At 38.4% G+C, this 14694-nt stretch overlaps 1 protein-coding gene across 1 annotated transcript in view; it reads right to left on the bottom strand.

Annotated features, from left to right (window-relative positions):
* Positions 1 to 14694, bottom strand: part of LOC150075304 (lymphocyte-specific helicase-like) — a 156571-nt gene that overhangs the window by 34606 nt on the left and 107271 nt on the right. The window lies entirely within an intron of this gene.

Here is a 14694-nt window from a genome sequence, read left to right as displayed (position 1 = left end):
TTAGAAGTGAGAAATCAAACTAACAGATTGTAATATGAATATTTTCATTAGGTGAAAAAAACAAACTAAAGTTTTCAATAAATACATAACTTCGAATAAACAATTTAAAACTGGCAAAAATAGATTTGTAGCACTCTTAATACTGAAGCTGACTGAGTGAAAATGCTGCTTGCTACCATCACTATTCTTTTTCACAAAACAAAATTTCAAAAAAAATCTGTCCTGTAATAGCATGCCTGTTTAGCAGGATTAAAACACACACAGAGAGAGAGAGAGAGAGAGAGAGAGAGAGAGAGAGAGAGAGAGAGAGAGAGAGAGAGAGAGAGAGAAAGCATAATCCTTGCCTGAGAATGATTAATAAAAGCATATTTTCAGGAAAAAAGTCTATTAAAGTAAATCACAGCCACCAAGAGCAGGAAATAAATGAAAAGAAAAAAAGTTTGGCCAGTGAATTTGCAACTGAACTCTGCATTAGCATTAGTAGAGGCATACAATGCAAGAAAGCAAGCTTATGCAGCATCAGCAGAAAAAAAAAGTGCCTATTTTGCTCCTCCGTTCATTCCAAATACCTGTCCAGCTCAGCCTTAAATTTATTTAGGCTATCGACTTCCACAACAAAGTATGGAAGTCTGTTCCACCAACCAACCACCTGCTGGCTAAAGGCAAACTTCAGTACATCTATCCTACATCTGTCTTTCCTCGGTTTGAATTTATGCCCTCTCAGGTGATTATTCTGAGCAAGAGGATGAATCCCACCAGCATTGAGCATGCTCAAACCATTCAAGGCTTTATACACCTCAATCAGATCCCCTTGCAGGTGCCTAGTCTCCAGACACTGTAATCAGCAAAACTTAAGCCTTTCTTCATAAGAGAAACCCTTCGTTCCATTCACTAATCTTGTTGCCCTTCTATGTACTCATTCCAACAGCTCTACATCCTTGTTAAAATGAGGCATCCAGAGCTGTATACAGTACTCAAGGTGTGGCCTGACCACTGCATTATACGAGGGGATAATCACCTGCTTATCCCTGCTAGAAAAATTTCTGTATATCATTGACAAGACACCATGAGCTACTCTTTGTGCAGGTGAAGTTTTTACTGCTCCTGGAATAGAGAAGTTTTTTCTGTTTTATTAGCTTAAATTGGCATATTAACTTATTTTCTAGAGTAGCTTTATATTCCTAGTTACGATACTTAGTTTAAAGTTTAACTTAGATAGAGATTTTGTAGGTATTACTTAGTATCGGTAAGGGTATCAAATCCACGTGTTACAAGTTGCAGCTCCGCTGAACAAGAAGTTTTTTAGCCATATTTAGCTGCTTTATTGGCCAATTGTTATATCAAATTATTTTCTATAAGTAGCTTATAGACTTAGTCAGGATCCTTAGTTTATTCTGAATTGAGACAGAGAGATTTGGAAGTTAATTAATACTCAAGTGTCCGTAGATTTACCATTCGTAACTTGCCGCCATTGTTACACGATACGTTATATCCCGAACTAGATAGCGTAAGCTTAGTATAGTATTGTATATAATATAATATTGTCAATTAATCAGTAAAATCTATTAATCTTGTTAAACTTCATTGTTAATTCAATTGTACTTTTTAATTAATACATATAATGACTTAGATTACAAACGTAACATAATTAATTAATACAAAACTTGATTAATACATAACAGCAAAGCAAAAGGCTCACGCTAATGGGAGTGCTGTGGCTCAGGGAAGAACTGGGGGGAGGGGGGGAGTTGCTTCTGAATCACAGCCTTTTAAAATGCACTACTTGCTTGATGTTTGTGGAACAGTCGGGTACGGGACATGATATTGCCATGGGGGATGTCTTTTGTGTGTGTGCGCGCGATGTAAGGAGTGTAAAGAAATCAGGCGACAACTCAGTGTTGTTATGGGCCTATATGAGAGCTTGAAGGACAGGGTGGATGCCCGCGAAGGATCTAAATTGAGGGGCCCATCAAGCTCTGAGCTGCCCACATCAACGCCAGAGCTTACACTTGGTCATCACGCAACACAGTGGCAACCCCCAAGGCAGAGAGTGCTGGTCCCATAGGAACTAGTAGTTGTTGGTGACTCTATTGTCAGGGAAACAGGGAACATGCTTTGTAAAAAGGATAGGTGGAACAGGACCAGGGTATGTCTGCCAGGGGCAAAGGTTGATGATGTTGTAGAGCAGATATCATCTTTTCAGGGCACAAAAGGTGATATAGTTGTATCTGTTGGCACTAATGATATTAATAGTAAGAGACCAGCAGAATTACTTAACAAGTACAGGTCACTGTTGAAAAAAAGCCGGGAATTACGGTTAAATTTGAAAGAGTCTGCAATTCTGCCCAGACACGATAGGAGGGAGTATATAATGAGAGCCTTGTCGATCAATTCGGCCCTGGAAAGATTGTGCAAGGCTCAAGGGGTAGAATTTTTTTCAGCCTGGTCTGTACTTGTTAACAGGAGAGACTGCTTCTACAGGGAGGAGATACACTTAAATAGAAAGAGTGCAAGAATATTTGCTGATGCTATCGAGGCAGTGTTAGGTGGGTCGGAATACTGCTAGCTTGGGGCAGGGAGATACAAGGACTAATAGATTAACAGTAGCCACTGGCAGAGGTGAAAGTGATTCTTGCACTGCTTCTATTGGAATGAGCAGCAGCCTAGAAAACAAGATGCTGGATATTTCAGAGACTGCTGGAGTCATTGCGGTACAAGTAAACACATGGGTTGTGTTAGAGCAAAGAATAGGAACAGGTGCATGTATACTTGCGCATGCACCAATGCTAGGAGTTTGGTAAATAAATTTGATGAATTTGAGGTATTGCTCAAAACACCAAAGGTAGATATTGTTGGGATATCAGAGACGTGGTGTCACACAGATATAAGGAATGCAGAACTGGAATTTGGGGAGTACAATGTGACAGAAAGGATAGACAGGATAGGAAGGGAGGAGGGGTTATGCTATTAGTTAATAAACACAAAATCCAAGGAAGTGAAGCCAGTCGACATCACTGAACAGTGCAATGTCGAGTCAGATTGGTGTGACATAAGCATTGGGAGATCAAAATTGAGAGTAGGAGTGTGTTATAGGCCTAATGATCCTGATGAGTATAATAAGAAACTGTACAGGGAAATAGAGTGGGCCAGTAAATCAGAGAGTCTTATAATGGGAGATTTTAATTTCCCAGATATTGACTGGAATTTGTGGGTTGGTCATTCATACACTAGCAAGGCTTTTGTGAATTTATTGGATGATTGTTTTCTACATCAGCATGTTCGGGAGGCAACTAGAGGGAGTAATGCTCTTGATCTGATTATCAGTACTGATTCTTCATGCATTAAGAATCTGCAGATAAAAAAACCACTATGTGGCAGTGATCACAGTGTGCTGAAGTGGGATTTACTCAAAGAGGTAACTACCATCAGGGGTAAAGGGAAGGGTTTTTGCTTTCGTAAAGGTGACTACGATGGTCTGAGACAGTATTTAAATTCTATACAGTGAGACCAAGTGATGATGTGCCAAGAGCAAATTCAAAATGGGAAGTATTCAAAGACCTTATCTTGAAGCTACTAGGCTTTACATACCAAGTAAGAAATATTGTTCAAGGTTCAGGCCTAAATGGATGTCAGATGAACTAATGAGACATATGGCAGAGAAGAAAATGCTATTATTATTTGTTATTATTTGGTTTTTAGGAGCATTAGCAACTAAGGCTATATTGCTCCAGGGATATGTGGTGGTCATTTTCTGACCTTTCCGCATCCTCCGTATTTGGTGGGCAAGGGCTCAAACCCCGGTCTAATCAAGAAGCGTGTGCTGCGCACTGCTGCTCCTGCCCACCTGGGAATAAGAAAAATGCATGGAATATATATAAATTAATGGGTGACATGGAAGCCTATGATAGATATAAGCTGGTCTGTAACCAAGTCACAAAGGAAATTAGGCAGGCAAAGGCAGATGAGAAATTCTTGGCAAAGGATGCAAAGAAAAACAGAAAAGAGTTCTTTACCTATGTAAACTCAAGAAGGAAAGGGATGAATCAGATTGGTCCACTGGATATTGATGGTTCAACAATTGAGGATCCTGCTCAGGTGGCTAACAAACTAAAAGAGTATTTTCATCTACATTCACACATGAGGTGTTACTCAGGAAGTGGAATGCCAGAGGTGAAGTAAACTCTGGCAGTGAGCTAGATGATTTTGTAATAACTGAGAGGAAAGTGGAGTAGAAATTGTTGAGGATAAACATAAAAAAGGCACCTGGGGTGGATGGGATCTATCCAGTTATATTAAAGGAGGCAGCAAAGGAAGTAAGCAAATCCATAGCCATAATTATGAGAGCTTCTTTGAACTCAGGGGAGGTACCCATAGACTGGAGGTGTGCAAATGTGACTCCAATTCACGAAGGAGGATCAAAGGCTGACACAAGTAATTAAAGACCCCTGTGTTTAACTTCTGTTCAGGAAAATTAATGGAGGCACTGGTGAAAGAAGCAATGCAGTATGATCTAAACAAGACTTCAGTTATAGCTAGGACACAGCATGGTTTTGTTAAGGGAAAGTCTTGCCTGACCAATTTGATTGCATACTATGATGCAGTCACAAAAGAACTGGATGCAGGGAATAACTTTGATATTATATATTTGGATCTTAGAAAGGCTTTTGATACTGTTGCACATGGAAGACTGCTGCACAAATTGGAGCAGTGTGGCATTGGAGGCAAATTGATGCTATAGATAAAGGGGTGGTTGAGGGGGAGAAGACAGAGTGGTAATCATTGGACACTGCTCATTATGACTAATGTTATTAGTTGGGTACCTCAGGGTTCAGTGTTGGGTCCATTATTGTTTTCTGTATTTATAAATAATATTGATGATGGTACATCAAGCTTAATGTCCAAGTTTGCAGATGATACAAAGGTTCGCAGGGTTGTTAAGGACACTACTGACGCTATGCTGCTGCAACAGGATCTGGAAAGGTTGAGCAGATGGGCTGAGAGGTGGCAAATGAAGTTTCACATTGACAAATGTAAAGTATTACATATAGGAAACAGCAACCCCAGAGCAACGTATCAACTCTGTGTTACTACATTGACAGTGATAGAGAATGAAAATGACCTGGGGGTAATTGTGCAGGCAGATATGAAGTTCTCTGAGCAGTGCAGACTGGCTGCGAGAGTAGCTCATGGTGTCTTGTCAATGATATACAGGAATTTTTCTAGCAGGGATAGGGTGATTATTTCCCTGTATAAGGTAATGGTCAGCCACACCTTGAGTACTGTATTTCTGGAAGTACTGTAATCTGGAGGCCTCATTTCAAGAAGGATGCAGAGCTGCTGGAATGAGTACAGAGAAGGGCAACAAGATTAGTGAATGGAAAAACGGGTTGCTCTCACGAAGAAAGGCTTAAGTTTTGCAAATTACATTGTCTGGAGACTAGGCACCGGCGAGGTGATCTGATAGAGGTGTATAAAGCCTTGAATGGTTTGAGCAATCTCAATGCTGATGGGATTTTTCCTCCTGCTCAGAATAATCACCTGAGAGAGCATAAATTCAAATCGAGGAAAGACAGATGTAGGATAGATGTGCAGAAATTTGCCTTTAGCCAGCGGGTAATTGGTTGATGTAACAGACTTCCATCCCTTGCTGTGGAAATTGACAGCCTAAATAAATTTAAGGCTCAGCTGGACAGCTATTTCGAACGAACGGAGTGGTGAAATGGGAGTGGAGTTTTTTTTTTTGGCTGATGCTGCATAAGCTTGCTTTCTTGTATCATATGCCTCTACTAATGCTAATGCTAATCTGCACTGCTCAGAAAACTTCGTATCTGCCTGCACAATTACCCTCAGGTCCTTTTCATTCTCTACCACTGTCAGTGTAGTAACACAGAATTGATAAGTTACTCTGAGGTTACTGCTTCCCATATGTAGTAGTTTATATCTGTCAATGTTAAACTTCATTTGCCACATCTCAGCCCATCTGCTCAACTTTTCTAGATCCTGCTCCAGCAGCGTACTATCATTAGTGTCCTTAACAACTCTGCAAACCTTTGTATCGTCGCAAACTTGAACATTAATCCTGATATACCATTATCAATATCATTTATAAATACAGAAAACAACAATCGACCCAACACTAAATCCTCAGGCACTCCACTAATAACATTAGTCCACGAACAGCAGTGTCCATTGATTATCACTCTTGTCTTCTCCCACTTAACTATCCCTTTATCCATAGCAGCAATTTGCCTCCAATGCCACACTGCTCGAATTTGTGCAGCAGTCTTCCATCTGTAACAGTATCAAAAGCCTTTCTAAGATCCAAATATACAATATCAAAATTATTCCTATTCCTTGCATTCAGTTCCTTTGTGATCACCTCATAGTATCCAATCAAATTGGTCAGACAAGACCTCCTCTTAACAAAACCATGCTGTGTCCGAGCTATAATTGAAATCTTGTCTAGTTGATCCTGCAGTGTTTCTTTAATCAGTGCTTCCATTAATTTCCCTGAAACAGAAGTTAAAATAACAGGTATATAATTACTTGTGTCGCCCTTTGATCCTCCTTTGTGAATTGGGGTCATGTTTGCACATCTCCAGTCCATGGGTACCTCCCCTGAGTTCAAAGAAGCTCTCATAATTATGGCTAAGGGTTTGCTTACTCCCTTTGCTGCCTCCTTTAAGATAACTGGATAGATTCCATCCACATCGGGTGCCTTTTTTTATGTTTATCTTCAACTATTTCTTCTCCACTTTCCTCTCGTTATTACAAAATCATCCATCTCACTGCCAGAGTTTAACTCACCTCTGGCATTCCCCTCCCTGAATAACTCCTCATGGGTGAATGTAGATGCAAAATACTCATTTAGTTTGTTAGCCACGTGAGCAGGATCATCAACAGTTGAACCATCAATATACAGTGGACTAATCTGATTCATCCCTTTCCTTCTAGAGTTTACATAGGTAAAGAACTCTTTGCTGTTTTTCTTTGCATCCTTTGCCAAAGATTTCTCATAATCTGCCTTTGCCTGCCTAATCTCCTTTGTGACTTGGTTACAGACCCGCTTATATCTATTATAGGCTTCCATGTCACCCATTAATATATATGTATCCCTTGCATTTTTCTTCTCTGCCACATGTCTCATTAGTTTATCGAACATCCATTTAGGCCAACCCTTGAACAATATTTCTTAGTTGGTATGTAAAGCTTCCAAGATTAATTATTTGAATGCCTCCTATTTTGAATTTGCTGTTGGTAACATTATCAGTTGGTCCCACCATATAGAATTTAAATACCGTCTCAGACCACCGGAGTCTCCTTTATGAAAGCAAAAACCCTTCCCTTTACCCCTGATGGTAGTTACCTCTTTGAGTAAATTCCACTTCAGCACACTATGATCACTGCCACCTAGTGGTTCCTTTATCTGCAGATTCTTAATGCATGAAGAATCACTACTGAAAATCAGATCAAGAGTATTACTTCCTCTAGTTGCCTCCTGAACATGCTGATGTAGAAAACAATCATCCAATAAATCCACCAAAGCCTTGCTAGTGTGCGAGTGACCAACCCACAAATTCCAGTCAATATCCAGGAAATTAAAATCCCCCATTATAAGATTCCGATTTACTGGCCCACTCTATTTCCCCGTACAGAGTCATTGCTTATGTCACACCAAACTGACTCAACATTGCCCTGTCCAGCAATGTGAACTGGCTGCACTTCCTTTGATTTTGTGTTTCTTAACTAATAGCATAACTCCTCCTCCCTTCTTATCTTGTCTACCTTCCTGTACACATTGTACTCCCCAAATTCCAGTTCTGCATTCCTCATATCTGTGTGACACCATGTCTCAAATATCCCAACAACATCTGCCTTTGATGTTTTGATTAACACGTCAAATTGATCAAATTTATTTACCAAGTTCCTAGCATTAGTGTATACTCAAGTATACATGCACCTGTTCTTAATCTTAGTTATCCTAACACAACCCATGTGTTTACTTGTACGGCAATGACTCCCAACAGTCTCTGAAATACCTTGCATCTTGTTTTCCAGGCTGCTGCTCATTCCAATAGAAGCAGTGCAAGAATCACTTTCACCTTTTCCAGCAGCTACTGTTAATCTATTAGTCCGTGTATCCCTCCCAAGCTAGCACTTTTCCGACCCACCTAACAGTGCCTTGATAGCATCAGCAAATATCCTTTCGGTTTAAGTGTATCTCCTCCCTGTAGAAGCAGTCTCTCCTGTTAACAAGCACACGCCAGGTTGAAAAAAATTCTACCCCCTGAGTCTTGCACAATCTTTCCAGGGCCGATTTGATCGAAAAAGTTCTCATCAAATACTCTTTCCTATTGTGTCTGGGCAGAATGCAAACACTTTCAAATTCAACCCGAATTCACGGCTTTTTTTTCAACGGTGACCTGCACTTGTTAAGTAATTCTGCTGGTCTCTTATTCTTACTATCATTAGTGCCAACACGTACATCAATATCACCTTTTGTACCCTTAAAAGATGATATCTGCTCTATGTCATCAACCTTTGCCCCTGGCAGACATACCCTGCTCCTGTTCCACCAATCCTTTTTACACACTATGTTCCCTGTTTCCCTGACAATAGAGTCACTGATTACTACTTCCTGTGGGACCAGAGCATTCTGCCTTGGGGGTTGCCGCTATGTTGCATGATGATCAATTGCAAGCTGTGGCATTGATGTGGGTAGCTGAGAGCTTGATGGGCCCCTCAATTTAGATCCTTCGGGGGCATGCATCCTGTCCTTCAAGCTCTCATATAGGCCCATAACAATGCTGAGTTGTCGCCTGATTTCCTCATGTTCCTTACATTGCACACACACAAAGACATTCCCTTTGGCAATATCATGTCCCATACCTGATTGCTCCACAAGCAGTGCATTTTTAGAAGGCTGTGATTCAAATAGCAGCTGTTATCCATGCGAATGGTGGCCCAACAGTGTATTAGGCAGGCAGTCACAATTCAGTGATTACTAAGTATATGTGCCTTTTAACCCCCCCCTCTCTCTGGTGTCCTTTCAGTACACAGAGTGCTCACCATATTCAATTTCCCTATCCCCACTGTCAGAGTGGCACTGTTTCTAATATCCCTATAATGTCCACATTTGATGATTTAAATAATACTTCAAATTCATCAATTTATTTACAGGTAAGCCTTGTATAACACAGTAGTTTTGTTCCTACAAAATCTTGTGTTATAAGGGACTAAGAACCAGTACAAAAAAGGGAAGGTTATGCTACAAAAATATGCCATTTTTTTATAACTATTGGAAACTTAATTTTTATAATAGTAGTAAATTAAATAGTAATAACTGAACAAATGTCTTACCTTACAAACTCTGCTACTTATATGTGAGATAATGTACATTCATTTAATTTTTTCCCTCTTCATTGCTGCTAAGCACTGAAGCAGCATCTAGATTTCGTGTACCTTCTGCAGCATCTAGATTTCGTGTACCTTTCGCTCTGTCACGAACTGCACTCTTTGAAGTCACAATTATTTTTTATGGTCTCAAACAAGCACAAGTTTGATAGCACAATACAACCCAGGGATCTCCCAACAAAATACAGTGGACCCCTGCTGTAAATGATACATGAAAACCGGAAGGATATTTTCCAGTTAGTAAAATAAAAACAAATTTACTATATTAAATATTAAATAAATAAATAAACAAATCTACATAGCTTAATTAATATGTACTGTAATATATACATACTAATTGATATTTCTGTTCACTGACTTTTTTTTTTTTTGTTGTAAAATTTAAAACAATAAAAATAAGCAATTAATAACAAAGAACACGGCACGCACAAGTTGCTGTTGTTGTTATTTGGTTTTTAGGAGCATTAGCAACTAAGGCCATATTGCTCTGGGGATATGCAGTGGTCATTCCCTGACCTTTCCGCATCCTCCGTATTTGGTGGTGACGGGCTCGAACCCTGGTCTAATCAAGAAGCGTGTGCTACGCACTGCTGCTCCTGCCCACCTGGCTACGGAGACGCCCCGCACAAGTTGCAACAAACATGATATGGAGTAAGGGGTTTCTGAAAATTTATTTATGTTTTTTATATGATTGAATATTTCATTTCACCATCATAACGTGAAAACCCACAGAATTCCAGCTGACAAATTGATAATTTTGTGTTTCATCATCATCCATTTTCAATCCGCTGCAGGATGAAGGCCTCTCCAGAAACTTTCCAGTTCCTTCTGTTTTGTGCAATGGCCATCCATTCACTATCCACAAACTCTTAAATTTCATCTGTTCATTTCTGTTGTCTTCCAGATTTTCTTTTAGCTCCTCTTGGGCACTATTCTGTTTTTTTCTTAGTCCATGTGTCCTGCCGAAGTTAATTTCAGTTCTTTAGTTTTGATAAGAATATCCTTTACTTGTGTTTGCTGCCTAATCCATGTGTTTCTCCTTTTATCTAAGTCTGATTCCTAATATAATTCGTTCCATTCTTCGCTGTGTAGTTTTTAGCTTCTTCTCTATTCTTTTGGTGTGTCCAAGTTTCACTTCCATGTCATGGTGGGGAGTATACATTGTATGTTTTTTTACGTTTCAGACAAATTGGGATATTGCTCCTCAGTATGTGACTATATTTCTTGAATGCTATACATCCAAAATTTATTCTTCTCTTTGACTTCCAGCCATTTATCATTGTTACAGCTAACGAATTGTCCAAGGTAAGTATATGAATCCACCTTTCCGATTTCTACTCCAACAATTATATCCCTTTTTTTGGCATACTTGTTCATCATTACTTTTGTTTTAACCATATTCATCTTTACTACTCTGCATTTTCCTCTAATTCCTTGGGATCGTGGCTTATGATTACAATGTCATCTGAAATCATAAATGGTTTAGGTACTCTCCAATCACTGTGTTTCACATTCATTGTGTGTTCAGTCTTTTATGAAGCTGAAAGATTGGACAAGGAAATAACAACAGAATAAATATAAAGGAAGCGTGAGAAGCCAAGTAAAGACATTCATTTTTTGCTAAAGAGAAATTAGAAGACAAAATTAGTTATTTGTAACAAGTTTTTAAGTCCATTTTAACCTATGGAGTTAAGAGCTGGGTAAAAATAAGAAGAATAGAACACACAGATGGCAGCAATGAGAAGACTATTACAAATGAGAAAAGAAAAAAAATCTTGGGGTAACATATATTACAATTAAAGATAAGTTAAGCAAATTTAAGATGGTGTATAAGCACACAGAAATGATAGGGGAAAGTTAGATTAGCAAAGCAAATATTCAAAGCAAAAGTGTGGTATCAAAAGCATTCTTTATATTAAGATATACAAAGACAAGATGTTGATTTCTTAGAAGGTACTAAGGCAGGGGTCGGCAACATGTGGCTCTTTAGGCATTTAACTGCAGCTCTAACTTTTACCCCATATGAAGCAGAATTTGAAATGGAGTTAGAGGACTTAAAAATCAAGGACATGTGGAGTGCAAGACTAAAATGTCTTAAAACTGAAATTGAGGATTTGGAGAGGCAAAAGGCTGCCCTTGCAATTCTACACAAATGGATGGCAAGAGATGAGTTGAAAAAGCAAGACCAAATTGTGTTCGATGCGTGGAGTAGCTTACCGGACATGTATATAAATTTGAAAATATTTGCATTTGGACTTCTGTCAGTTTTTTGTTTGATGAATTTCTGTGGGCAAATATTTTCGAACATGAACTATATTAAAAATAAATCAAGAAACCATCTGAACAATGCAAGTCTCTCAGCATGTTTAAAGATGAAAATTACGGCATACTCGCCTGATGTTGAGAGATTAGCTCAAGAAGTTCAGCAGCAAAAGTTACATTAATTCATACCTAATTGGATGTTTGTTACGTTTTTTTTCAGTATTAATAAATAATATTTCAAAATATATATATTTTTTAATAAAACACCTTTCCACTCTATTCCATTTCTTAAAAAACTCCCCCACCCCCTCCCTCCTTGAGCTGAAGTGTGGCTCTTCGGATTTTTTTTCTTTTCTTAATTAGATCAAAAATGGCTCTTCACTCAAAAAAGGTCCCTGTACTAAGGTAATCTCCCTAGCAGAGCCATAAATAGGTGCTCCATAGTCTAGCTAAGATCTAATTAGGGCTCTATATAAGTGGAGAAGGGTATAATGATCTGAACCCCACAATATACTAGAGATGACCAAGAGTAAGTTAATTTTCTTAATGCATAGTTCATAGATGTTCATAAACATATGATGCCCTTGGAAGTTTAGTTTCTTATCAAAAATTAGCTCTAGAAGATGAATACTGTTTACAATTGGTGTAAATTTGTGGTTTGATAGTCTATATCTATTATGTGCCATCCATAGTTCAATGTTATGTATTGATATTGCAGCTGCCTCTCAGTATAGTTCGTATTCTAAGAATGACAGGATATGGCAAGATCATCAGCATATAGATATGAGTTGACAGTGTGTGTGTGGAATGCTGTTTGTAATACTGTTTATTCGTATTACAAATAAAGTGGTGCTGAGAACAAAGCTCTGTGGGACTCCTGGTATGTATGTTTGAGAGAGAACTTGCTGGTATCGAAATTGGAAAGACATACGTTGAAGGAAGTTTTAAATAAAGTATGATAGATTGCCTCTCATATCAATGGAAATCTCTTAGAATGCCACAGTGCATGTGGTATCAAAAGCTTTCTTTATATCAAGACATACAACGACAAGATGTTGATTTCTAAGAAATGCATTTCTTATGTTTGATTCAACCTTTACCATGAGATCTATGGAAGATCTATTATTCTGAAAGCCAAACCGATTATCTTTTGGGACTCAGGGTACCAGGTGAGTCAAAGTTTTACTCAAGAAGCTGGTTACAGAAATCAGTCACTAGCTGTGAGGAATTTGAATGATCTTTTCCTGGTTTAGGGATAGCTATTACATAGGAATGTTTCCAGGAACCAGGGAATGTATGTTCAGAAAAGATATCGAATTGTAAAAGTTTAGTGATAATGATTTCTGATCTAGATGTTGAAGCATTATATAGTAAATTCTGTCAGGGATAGCAGCACTTTTTCTTGACGTATTTATGAATTTTTTCAGTTCAGATAGTGTGAGTAGTTGATTATAAGGTAAAGGACAGGTAGCTTTGAAGTTTAGTTTGGATTTCTCAGCTTTGGCTTTAATTTTTTGAAATGATGGCTGATATGCAACTGATGCAAGTAATTCAGAGAACACAGTTCCCTAAGGCATTTGCAATTTCTGCAGGAGTAGAGATATCCATCCCCTTCCAGTTGAGAATAAGGAGAGGGTAATGTAGTGAATTCACCATTTAGCTGCTTTATTTTTTTTCCAGATTATTCTGGCATCAGTATCTTTGTTGAATGATGAAGCAAATTTTATCCTGGAGTCTTTTTTTTAGCTTTTTGCCAGATGTAATGTGCTTTGGCTCTAAGTGTCTTACACAATTAATATGGTTGGCTAGTAGTGGGATATTTGGGGAAGAAGTTCCATGCTGCTTTTTTTTTCTCTCTTTTCTCTTATTACTTTGTTACAATCTTCCTTTAACCAGTGATTGGTATGCCTATGGCTTCTTAATTGAGATTGCAGGATGGCAGCTCTTGAAGCTGTTAGTATCTAAGTTGTGATATTCTTGGTAATGGTATCAATAGGAAAAGACTCAATGATGTGGTCATTAAAAGAGACATAGTTGGTATATAATTTGTCCTTGTCCAGTCTGTTTTGGAAAATTCCATTTTGTTTGTGTTTGTTATTTTGGAATAGGTAGTAGTTTTAATTCTAGCAGATTAGCAGATAGTGATCCAATCAATACTTGGGAAGAGGTTCAGAGAGCAGATTGAGAGATCTATTGCAGAGGTACACTCCATAGGAAAATGGACATAAGTGGGTAAGCCAGCATTCAGGAATGTTAAATTGTTCGTTGAGTAGCATTTAAATAAGTTCTCTGCACATGTCTGAGATGGGAGAACCTCATAATGGATGATGTCCATTCAAGTCCCCTAATATACAAACAAGAGATGGTAATTGCAAAACCAGGTTTACCAACTCTTGAATCATACATCAATGATTGGGTGGAAGATAAATTGAAATAAGAGTTAAAGCAATGCCAATCACTGTAAGTGCTGCAATGGCTTCGAAGAAGGTTTGGAGAGGAATTTGCTTGCAAAGAACTTCAGTCTATGAGTATAGCTACTCCTCCATGAGGACTATTTATAAGCGATCTGTCTTAATAAAGTATAATATTTAACTAAAGTGGATACGTGACATGTTAGATTTGTCTCTTGTAAGCTCTGGATCAAAGGTTCAACGTAGCCACAGAATGATAACTCGTAGATGTGACCTATGTTGCTGTAAAAGACTGCAATTCCATCAGACTATGTTGTTCATTGTTTAGGTTTAGAATTAGAAGTCAAATCTGTCTGCTTTTTAGAGGTCCATTGTCCATAGCAGAGGTATCAGCTGATTTCTAACATGATCTGAATTTTTCACTTGTCTGGCATTACTAGAGCTGACTGAGCAGCACTAGTAACACCAGTTGGAATCGAGAGTGCAGTATCATTCAACTCATCTTCAGTCTGTTGCTTTATTGATTGAGATGCAGATGATAGCAGTGTTCAACCCCATTCTGAAATTTACACTTTTGGCGGAGCTAATGAATCTGTTTGAGTTGAGA

Source organism: Mastigoproctus giganteus, chromosome 14 (assembly GCF_048544385.1).
Source record: "Mastigoproctus giganteus isolate SK-2022 chromosome 14, ASM4854438v1, whole genome shotgun sequence".
Classification (NCBI taxonomy): domain Eukaryota; kingdom Metazoa; phylum Arthropoda; class Arachnida; order Uropygi; family Thelyphonidae; genus Mastigoproctus; species Mastigoproctus giganteus.
The sequence above is the reverse complement of the archived record's forward strand: the minus strand, read 5'-3'. Positions and strand labels throughout refer to the sequence as shown.